This window comes from Chrysochloris asiatica, unplaced genomic scaffold, assembly GCF_000296735.1.
Source record: "Chrysochloris asiatica unplaced genomic scaffold, ChrAsi1.0 scaffold00069, whole genome shotgun sequence".
In the NCBI taxonomy this organism is placed as follows: domain Eukaryota; kingdom Metazoa; phylum Chordata; class Mammalia; order Afrosoricida; family Chrysochloridae; genus Chrysochloris; species Chrysochloris asiatica.
This window is the reverse complement of record NW_006408587.1, coordinates 4167936-4179738: the sequence shown is the minus strand read 5'-3', so window position 1 is coordinate 4179738 and position 11803 is coordinate 4167936. Positions and strand designations below refer to the sequence as shown.

The following is an 11803-nucleotide window of genomic DNA, read 5'->3' as shown; positions in this document are numbered from 1 at the left end:
TACCCACCTCTACAAAGTTGTGATCCATTACCTGATACAAACTTCTCTTTATACAAATACATATAAGTTCCACTAGTTTTGCTTTTCTAGAGAACCCAACCTAAGACACCAAGCAAGGTAAGAAATTTGCTTATTGGATGGAGAAGGTGAAAAACATTACTTTTGCAAGTATACTTTTTGTTCCTGTCAAACTTTTGTATACATGAGAACACAAGTCTGAGGATAAAAGACCGTACCCAAGGTGAGTGATAGAGCTATGAATTAAATCTGATCTTTGACATTAAGTTCTGTATTCTTTCCACTCTAAGCAGAGTAAATTTCTGCTTTTACTGAATTTCAAATGAGAGGAATATTTATAACTATACCTTCTCCTCACTTACTGATATGGCTTAACTTTCAGAGACCAGAACGCTACGCAAAACTTGGCATTATGCAAAAATGGAAGATGAACACATCAGATCATAAAATGTAGGATGACTACATTTTGGTTACATATCTGCCAAATTTCATCATTACATAACTGCCAGCCTACTGAGAATTATGTATCAACCTGGTGATACCTAACCTTAACTGTTATACTCAGTGTGTCTCTCCCCTCACACGTCAGTATGTTACTGCCAGATACAAAAAAAGGTCTGATATTGATTTTTCACTGTTGTTGTATATGTGAAATGAGATAGTCAAACTATGAGGTGAGGGTGTAAGATCTTATTCCTTCTAGAAGACGTAATGGAGGACCAAGGCAAACCAAATTCAATGCTGTTGAGTCAATTTGGACTCAAAGCAGCCCAGAGGACAGAAGGGAACTGTCCCAAGGCTATAATTTGATAGAAGCAGATTACCACATCTTTCTCCTGTGGAGGGACTGGGGGGTTTGAACCACGGACCAGTGGTTAGCAGTTAAATTCCTAACCACCCTGCTACCTGGGCTCATTATGGATGGAGGAGGAATCGGTTAATGTAAAAAGATATAAAGTCTAAACCTGAGAATCATAATCTGCTGGCTCTTTGATATGGAGGTTGTAAAGGCCATTTGCTGCCAGAAGTGAAGAGAGAATTAAGAGAGGTGATGAAATGGAGAGAGTTAAAGGCACTGTTTTTTTTTTTAACAGCACTGGAATCAAGTGTGGTTCCAAAGGTCTAATGGGTTAAATATCAGCCACGGAGGCACCTGGAAGATCTAGGTTACTGATGAAGAAAAGCATGTCTATACCTGCCAGACAGTGAGCACAGGAAACCTCCAGTGTTTTGTTCCTGTTTACAAAATAGTACATGGCATAAAACTAAACATCTTCGGTATGTTTCTATATAAATGTTAACACAGTAGAAGGATAACAGAAAAAATATGGAATAATTTCTTATGCCTTGATGGATACTGGTGTTAAGCTATTACAGGAGCCCTTTCTGCTATATACTTCTGTGTTGTTTTTCTTTACAAGGTCCCATATACTATATATTGTAATTGGTGTATCCGTACTATTAAATTCAGTCCTGGTATAGTACTGTGTGATAAAGCACTGGGTCCTAAGGTTGATTTGAACCACAACATTGGTTGTTCAAACTCACCAGTTGCTGTTTGGAAACCCAAAAAGGGTCACTATGAGTTGGAATTGACTTGATGGCATGAAACAACAGCAACAACACTGATATGTTTGAATTTAGGTCTATCATTTTATTATGTTCTACTTAACTTCTCTATCATTTGTTCTTTTATTCCCCCTTTCATGCTTTATTTTGAATTATTTAAATTTTTTAGTATCCCATTTTAATTTCTTTTACTTTATCTGCCATCAGTGGAGGGTCAGTGAAAAAGAGCAAGCCCATCAACAACATAGATTGACCCAGTGGCAGCAGCAATAGCCTCACGTTTAGCAACGATTAAGAGGATGGTAAGGACTGGGCAGTGTTTTGTTCTGTTGTGCATGAGGTCCTTATAAGTCAGAGATGACTCCATGGCACCTAACAACAACAACAATAACAACAACAACAACTGACTTTTCACTTTTTTATGTTTTAATGTTTGCTCCAGGGACTACAACATACATGCCGAAGCTTTTAGTCTACTCAGAGTTAATATTTTACTAGTTCAAATAAAATAAAGAAACCTTACAATAATGTAAATTTCATTCCCCCTTTGTGTTTGAGGTAGCATATGTATCACATTTATATACATTAGAAATTTACCAGACAATCCCTCTCTCTTAATACTTTTTCAACAGTCATCTGCATTTAGAAAGCTTAAGAGGAGAGAAAGAGTATTTTCTATTTACTTAAATCTTTACCTTTTTGCTACTGCTGTTGCTTTCCTTTTATTCCTGAAGTTCCAAAGTTTCCCTCTGTGTAGATCATCACATGGTATGGATAACATTGTAAAGAATGGGTATTCCAGAACATTTAATTGTGCTCACGAGGAATCGGTACATAGATCAAGAGTCAATCGTTCGAACAAAACAAAGGGGACACTGAATGGTTTAGCATTAGGAAAGATGTATGCTAGGGTTGTATCCTTTTACCATACATACATAGTCAATTTGTATGCTGAGCAAATAATCCAAGAAACTGGATTATATGAAGAAGAATGTGGCATTAGGATTAGAGGAAGACTCATTGACAACCTGTGATATGCAAAAGATATAACCTTGTTTGCTGGAAATGAACAGGACTTAAAATACTGATGAAAGATCAAAGACCACAGCCTTTGGTATGGGTTGCACCAGAATGTAAAGGAAACAAAAATCCTCACCACTGCACCAATAAATAACATCATGATAAATGGACAAAAGATTGAAGTTGTTAAAGACCCCACTACCAACATTCATAGAATCAGCAGTTAAGAATTCAAACAGGTGGCATCGAGACCCGCAAATAAAGGGGCGTGCAGGCTGCAGTGCGAGCACGGCCTCGGCCTGGGCAACGGGCGGCGGGCTGTCTGCGGAGATTCAAGATGATCAGTGAAGAACCTCTTCCCAAAAAGGTTCGACTGAGTGAAACAGACTTCAAAGTTATGGTACCAGATGAATTAATTTTAAGATGGAAGCAGTATGAAGCCTATGTACAAGCTTTGGAGGGAAAGTAACAGATCTGAACTCTAACGATGTTACTGACTTAAGAGTTGTTGTTGTTGTTAAGTGCCATTGAGTCGGTTCCGACCCATAGCGACCCTGTACAGGGTTTCCAAGGGTGTAAATCTTTACCGGAGTAGAAAGCCTCATCTTTCTCCCGCAGAGCAGCTGGTAGTTTCGAACCACTGACTTTAAGGTTCGCAGCCCGATTCGTAACCACTACGCTACCAGAGCTCTTTACGAAAGTACCAACAGCAAGAATCTGCATGCAGGGAAAACATCCTTGTAATGAGACTAGCAACCAAGGAACAAGAGATGCAAGAGTGTACTACTCAAATCCAGTACCTCAAGCAAGCTCAGCAGCCTACCGTTGCCCAACTGAGATCCACCATGGTAGACCCAGCTATCAACTTGTTTTTCCTAAAAATGAAAGATGAACTGGAACAGACTAAAGACAAACTGGAACAAGCCCCAAATGAACTGAGTGCCTGGAAGTTTACGCCTGATAGGTAAACAAATCCTACTCCCCAGTCAAGACTTCCCTGACAGTCCCACCACGAGAAAGCTGTGGTGGGACAACCACGTACACATTTCCACACCAAGACGCAGACTTTTTGAGCCATAAAAGCCATTCTTATACTGTCCAGCTTGTAATGGTTAATGTAAAACTTACCCGATGAACCTTGTGTTTCAGCTTTTTTCTCTTCCCCTCCCCTAGCTTCAGAGGCCTGATGACGTTGAACTATTTCGAAGAAGTGTCTACCTCCGAAAAAAAAATCCCTTCTAGGAATTTTAGACACTTGAGGAATGTTTCTGTTTGAAGAAAATAGACGGAGAAGCAGAAGTCTTAAGTCTGTGGCACACTGTCTTCAGACAGTTTGGAGAAATGAAAACCTAGAGATTTTATATCATGAATTGAACATGTAAAAAATTCCAGTAAACTATAAAAATGGAAAATGCATCGCTCTTGAGCATAGTGACTTAGAGACATTGTATATTAGTTTTGTCAATAAGACTGTGGACTTGGTGATTTGTTGTTGAATTTCTGGGTCAAAACTTTGAATGAGGTGATTTGCCTTTAAAGGGTTTCTTTGTTAAGCCAACTTTTAACAGTCATGAAAGAACCAACTGATACATGTCAGTACAAGTAGTTCATTCACTTAAACCTTTCATTTGGGCTCTGTTACTTGATTGAGACTTAACTCCATGGTTTTTAATCAATGGTATGTTCTTCGACTAGTTGTTAATGCTGTAGACAATCTTACTGAGGACTGGACAAACACGGAGGTGTGGTTTTCAAATCCAGGTTTGAACCGTTCCAAGCATTTATAAACATTCATTCCACAACTAGATTGTATATGGGTATTAGCTGTGATGAGACACTGGCGTTACTTTTTCTCAATAGTGAAATTGATTAAATCCCCATTCTATTCAACAGGCACGTGTTGAAAGAGCATTGTGGTGTTGGTGGTGGTAATGGGGGATGTGGGCCTTCATTGTACTGGGCCTTTTTTGTATTGCACCCATGATATTAAATGTGCCTTGAAATAAAAGAAATCAAACAACATATTGCATTAGGCAAATGTGCTGCATAAGACCTCTTTAAAGTGTTCAAGAGCAAAGATGTCAGTTTGAGGACTAAGGTGTGCCTGACCCAAAGCAGGGTATTTTCAATAGCCTCATATGCATATGAAAGTTGGACAGTGAATAAGGAAGACTGTAGAAGAATTGCTGCATTCAAGTTATGGTGTTGGAGAAGAGTATTGAAAGTACTGTGGACTACCAGAAGAACAAACAAATATGTTTTCTAAGAAATATAGCTAGAGACCATTGAGGGAGAAAGAGGAATATGGGACCCTATCCAGAGAAGTAGCAAAATCATAGATGGAGGCAGAGATGAGGCCATGGAGAGAGGGAGCAGCTGAGGACTCTAGATTCATGGGAAAAGAAAGGCTGTGTGCTGGCAGCCAGGAGACAGGCTTGAAGAATGTGCCCTTTGATTGTTCAAATGATTATATATTGCTGAGTGTTTTTGTGTACATCCTCCCCCCTCCCCCCAAAAAAACACAAACAACCACAAAAAAAGCCAAAAAACAAAACAAACCCAGAGGGAATAGAAGCAAATACTGTTGAATGATGATGCACACAGGAGATTGTACTTATTGCAATGAAACAATCAGTGTAAAACCAATGTTCTCCCATGTAAACTATCACTCAATTCACAATAAAAACTTAAAAAAAAAAAAAAAAAAGCAGGACAGCTAGAATGTTCCTTAGCAGCTAAGATGGCAAGATTCTTCTCTTACACTTCTGACATGTTATCAGGTGGGAGCAGTCCTGGAGAAGAACATCATGCTTAGTAAAGTGGAAGGTCAGCAAAAAAGTGTAAGAGCCCAAACAAGATGGATTGGCACCATGGCAGTAGCAATGAGATCAAATGTAACAATGATTCTGAAGATGGCACAGGACTGGGCAGTGGTTTGTTCTGTTGTCCATACGGTTGTTATGAGTCAGCACCAACTTGACAGTACCTAAGAACAACAGCAACAATCATTTTCCTTCAGTCTTGAAGATTTTCCTTTAGCATGTGTTTAGAGTCTTTTTGCTGGGACAACCAGTTCCCTTAAATTCCTTTTATTTAAATATGTCTTTATTTTACCTTCATTCCTGTAAGATATTTTTACTGCATAGAGTAGAATTCTTTTGGGTTGACAGCTCTTTTCTTTCAGCAATTACTTATTTGTCTTTTGGTATCCAGTATTTCTGATGAGAAATGATAATTGTATTATAATTTTTCTCTAGAACCTGTCAAGATTTTTTTTTTTCCTCTTTGGAATTAAGCAGATTCATTATAATGTGTCTGGGCATAATTTTCTTTTAATTTAGCTTGCTGAGATTTCCTCAGTTTCATTCACCTGTAAATTTATGTCTTTCATCAAACTTGGAACTTTTTAGTCATTATTTCTTTAAGTATTTTTTCAATACCAAATTGTGTTTTTATTCTTGAGTTTCAGTGACAAGCATTTAGCCTTTTGCTACTATCATGGTGGTCCATATAACTCTCTTCATCATTTTTCAATCTTTATTCTTTTATATGAAAGTGAAGTGACTCCATACAATAGGGACTGAACTGTGAACCACAAGGCCTGCGGTTTGAGCTTACCAACCACTCCATGGGAAAAGGTTAGGCTTTCTGCTCCCACAAAGAGTTAATGTCTCGGAAATTCTACAGGGTTGCTATGAGTTGGAACAGATTTGATGGCACTTAACAGCAACAACAATTCTACTATACGGGTTGGATAGTTTCTATGAATCTATTTTCAAGTTCACTAATTCTTCCTTTGGCATCTTCATTTGATTACTGAATCCATCCAGTGAATTTTTAATTTCATATGATATCAGTTCTAAAATTTACATTTGCTTCTTTCCAGTTTCTACTTCTCTGTTGAGAACAGTGTTTACCTTTACCTCATGGACCATGATTATGATAGTTACTTTAATACCTTTGCCTGGCAATTCCAACATCTGGGCCACCGAAGCATCTGTTGATTGACTTCTCTCTTGAGAATTGCTCCCATTTTCCATTTTTGTATGCTAAATAATTTTTTATTGTATCTTAGGCATGTAAAATGTGATATCATATTTTACCCTAGTAAAATCTTCCAGAAAATGTTGATTTTTATATTTTATCAGTTAATCAACCCCATTAGGTTCATATGAGGGTTCTTGCTTTATGTGCATGGTTGTTCCCATGCTAATTTAATTTTCAAAACCTTGCTATGACATTTTGGGTCTTACACTACTTAGGGATTAATCAGGGACTTGGGTAGAGGTTTAAGTCATAAGTCAGTTCTCAAATCCTTTGCTAAGTTACTTTGGATTTGTCCTGAGCATACACAATTCAGGGGTGAGCCCCAGCCTTGTTCAGATTCATACACAGAATTAGGAGATTAATTTCCCCAGTCTCTCCTCTCTGGAATTTTCCCTTATGCTCCAGCTCACACAGATGGTCTTGCTGGTCGCCTCACCACAGAGGCAGTTTTTGGGTGGTACAGATAGTTAAGCACTCAGTTACTAACCAAGAGGTGGACAGTTTGAATCCACCTAAAACTTCCTCAGAAGAAAGGCCTGTTAATCTGCTTCTGAAAGTTCACAGTCTTGAAAACCCTACTTGTATAAATCGAACACAGTTGTATTCGGAGGTTGCCATGAGTCCAAATCGACTCAGTGGCAACTACTTTGGTTTGAGCCAGGAAGTCAATACTTTTTTCATAGAGTTGTATCTGCCAACACCCTTACTAGGGAGCATGGTGGCTCTGTAGGATAAACACTGGACTGTGAACCATAAGGTTGGTGATTTGAGCCCACCAGAATGTGGGGAACCCTATCCAGGGTCTCTGTGAGTCAGAACCAACTAGATGTCTCTTAACAACCACAACTACACCTTAACTGCTGCAGCACAGCTCCATGACTGGGAGCAAATCTCAGGGCAAAGAAGCAAGAGTCAAAAAGAGAAGAAAGAGTCAAAAAGAGACAGACAACAGGATTCCTCCCACACTCTTGGGACTGGAGGGGATCTCTTTTCTCAGTTTCTCTGACCAGGTAAGCAGAGCGTCTGATGGAGCTGCCTACCCAACCAGCACCCAGTTCCATGACTAGGGATTGTCCTTACATAGAAGCCCAGAGGAAAGGCCCTGGGAACTCACCCACGCATGTGATGCAACTCCAAGTTTGACTGCTTGTCCCTAGCTGCCTGTTTTTGTTTACTTTTAGGGTCTTCATGCAGCCACTTTTCATATTTTGTCCACAGTTTTTCATTGAACTTAGTGGAAGAGAGAGATTGTAGTGGGATTTCTCCATCTTGCCTGGCACCAGAAGTTGTTTTAGTGCCTTGTAGGTTTCATCTTTTTTACTTTTAAATCTTTGATTTTGCTTTCATTTATTTTGATATGAGGAGTAATGTACTATTACAATTGTTGATATTATAATTATGAAAATCTTGATAGGAGAATAATTCTGAATCCTTGAAACAGTATGAGATGTGAAGTTAAACCAGTCTGGGTTCAAGTGGCTCTGCCACTTACAAGTTTATGATCCTGGGTTAACTTCCTTTAATCTCCATTTTCTTATAGGTGTAGTGGGGATAATAATAGTATTTGCTTCCTGGAGTTGCTGTGGATGTTAAATGAGATAATGCTGGTAAAATATTTTGTATTATCACTGGCACCTAACAGAACCGAGAGCACCCTGATTATATTTTATAATACCTTATTAAAATTGTCCTTCATAACAAAACAAGTAATCTGTGCATTTGTATGGTAATGTCAAGTTTACAAGGTGTTTTCACACAATCTATTTTATTTAGTGTTCATAACAACTTTACATGATGGTGTAGTGGGTTATGAATTGGGCTGCTAACTGCAGAGCCCGCAGTTAGAATCCACCAGCCGCTCTGTGGGAGAAAGATGAGACTTTCTGCTCCTGTAAAGATTTACAGCCTTGGAAAACCTATACACGGTCACTATGAGTTGGAATCAACTCGATGGCACACAACCATCACCACCATATGTTCATACACTAAACAATTATACATTTTGATTATCATAATACCCTGTTAAAAATGTCCTTCATAACAAACCAATAAGTAATCTGTGCATTTGTATGACTCTGTCAAGTTTACAAGGTGTTTTAAAACAATTTATTTCATTCAGTGTTTATAACAACTTCATGTGGTAGGTTATTATCCCTATTTTACAGATGAGGAAACTGAGGCTCAATGTACTGAAATGACTTGCTCGAAGCCTCATAACCATTAGGTGACAGAGCATGAACTTCAGTTTAGATCTATTGACTGCAGGGTTTTGAACTCTTTGGAGTTCACCATAGCATTGAACATGAGCAGTATCTGATGAAAAACAAATATAGCTGATTGTGAAACTCGAAAACAGGCGCTCTCCAAACCTAGTCTTTAAACTACTCTTAGCATTATTTAAAAAAAAAAAAATTAAATTTATGTTTGATTTCTCCCTTGACTACAATTATTCAGTGGATCCTGGTCCCTCGTCCAGTTACCTGGGGCTCTACTGAACCCCTGACCTCTCTTTTACCCTATGTTGTGGCATTGCCTGCAACTTAAGGTCAGGGATGCTTCATACTTTGGTGTCCTTTGACCTCAACTGCCACCTTCAGCCTATCTCCTCCCTATCCAGCTAATATATCACCTCTAATTTGGAGCTCTTTTTGAGCACACCCCATCATCACTCTCTTTACCATCTCCTTTAGGGTCTCATTGACTGAGTCACAGGCTCTTATACCAGCACTTCTAACCCTTTGTGTTATTGTTTGATTATAGACCTGCCTCCTTTTGAAGATCTCTATATTCATTAAAGTTAAAAATAGGGTCGAATGTATGTTTCTAGGCATAGGATTTAGTACAAGCCCAGCACAGTTTACTGACTAGATGGACAGATGGACGGATGGGTGCAATTAAACAAACAACCACAAACAACCATTGCTGTCAAGTTGTTCTGACTCATAGTGACCCTATAGGACAGAGTAGAAGTGTCCCTTAGTGTTTCCAAGGCTGGAGGTCACAGCGCTGCAGCTGAGAGCTCCACCAGAAATCACAAGGACTAGGGAGAAGCAGGTGCTTCCTGAGCAAGGAGTTAATTACCAGAATAAGGAAACAAAGGATTCTGGTTAGACCAAAATAGGACATTGCCACAATTGGAATTCCCCTTGCCTTTATGCATTTTAAAAAAATATGGAATTAGGTGGGGCTCAGGATTTTACCACCCTAGTTGCCCTCAAGTGTGTCAGTATTTTACTCAGGCAACTCTTTCTCCTCAGTGGTATCTGCCATCCTTTAAGTGGTCTGGCCGGCACAGAGCTCAGCAGATTCATTGCTTCCTTTGTCCTGAACATGACCATACTCTATGGTATATAGTTGGTGTTCAAGAAACGTTGATTGGATGAAGGACAAATGAAATTCTCATTTGTGTTTTCCCTAAATGCAAATAAGGCAGGCCTTGTGAAATCAGTAAGATACAACAAAGGAGACAATTTCAGCCAGCTGGACAGAGAAAGTGGGAGTACCGTGGGTATTGGAGCTGATAAACCTCTCCAGGTGTGCCTGATATCAGGACTCTGTCCTCCTCTAAACTCCCAGTTCAAAGAAATGAACTCTGCTTCCTCAAAGAGATAAAGATATTTGTAAAAGTAAAAGCAAAGGCAACCACAAAAGAATACACTTTCCTTGTGTACATCTTTGGCTAGAAGAGGGAGAACATGCATCTGTCAGTTTGTCATACTGCGGTGGTTTCTGTGTTGCTAGGATGGTGGAAACTGCACTGGTGTTCCAAATATGAGAAAGTCACCCATGGTAGACAGGTTTCAATGTAACTTCCAAATTAGGACAATTTACCAAGAAAAGACTGGCAATCTACTTCTGAAAATTAGCCAGTGAATATTCACAACAGACCTGATTGTCATGGATTGAATTTATCTCCCAGAGTATGTGTCTACTTGGGTAGGCCATGATTCTCCCTATGATGTAATGAGCCTCCTTTTTGTGATCTGATATAGTTACCCTGTGTGTTTTAAGTCCTATTCACTATGATATTGACAGCGGCAGTTATGTTTACGTGGAGTCAATCTCTTTTAAGATATAAAAGCCAGAAAACAAGGGACGGACCTCAGTCCCACCAAGAAAAGAAGAGGTAGGAATGGATCACATCCTTTGGACCCAGGGTGAAGATTGATGCCAAGGATGTATGGAGATCTCCAAGGGATGCCAGGCTCATAGATGCTAAAAGGAGCCAAGGCCCTGGCTGCAGAGTGACAGTGAGAGAAAGCCTTCCCGCAGAGCTAGTGCCCTGACCTTGGACTTCTAGCCTCCTAAACTGTGAGAGAATAAATTGGAATTTGTTGCAGTCACCCCACTGTGGCATTTCAGTTAGAGTAGCATTAGATAATGAAAACATTGATATGTGCTTCCAAATGAGTCCCCTAGGTTGGAAGACACTATAATAGGCACAGGACCGGGCAATATTTTGTCATCTGCATATCCCAGGTTGTTAATGACCCTTCTTCCAATCTGGTACCACATTTTTCTTCATACAACCCAACTTCTTGGATTATTTGCTCAGCATACAGGTTAAATAAGTATGGTGAAAGGGACAACCCTGATGCACACCCTTCCTGATTTTAAGTCATTCAGTATCCCCTTGTTCTCTTCAAACAACTGCATGGCATAAATCCTTGCCAAAAGACTTAAAAGAAAAACACTAACATGAGATAAATGTCAATGAAAATCCTTTAACTATTAAAAGGTGTTAACACAAAACGTTCATAAGAAGTCCAGACTGGTAGGTCAGCTCTCAAATAACTAGGAACTCAGGCTTGCTTTTTCTTGTTTCTTTATCATCTTGTTGCTCTCAGGTGATGGCCAGCATCCTTTCTAACAGGATGGAGGAAAGGATAAATGAACAGGCATACACCAACTGTCCTTTAAGAGTTCCAGAAAGTTGCCTGCCACAACACTTCCATTTAGATCTCATGAGTAGAATTTAGTTCTAGATATGAGAAATGATGCATTTGACTTTTGGTGTTGGAGAAGAATATTAAAGGTATCATGAACTTCCAGAAGAACAAACAAAACTGTGTTGGAATAAATAACATCAAGAATACTCCATAGAAGCCACAATGGCCAGAACTTCATCTCTCATATTTCAGACATATTA

General features: G+C 39.2%; 1 pseudogene; it reads left to right on the top strand.

Moving 5' to 3' along the window:
• Positions 1–2944: 2944 nt before the first annotated feature.
• On the top strand, positions 2945–3575 carry LOC102835209 (annotated as a pseudogene).
• Positions 3576–11803: the final 8228 nt, after the last annotated feature.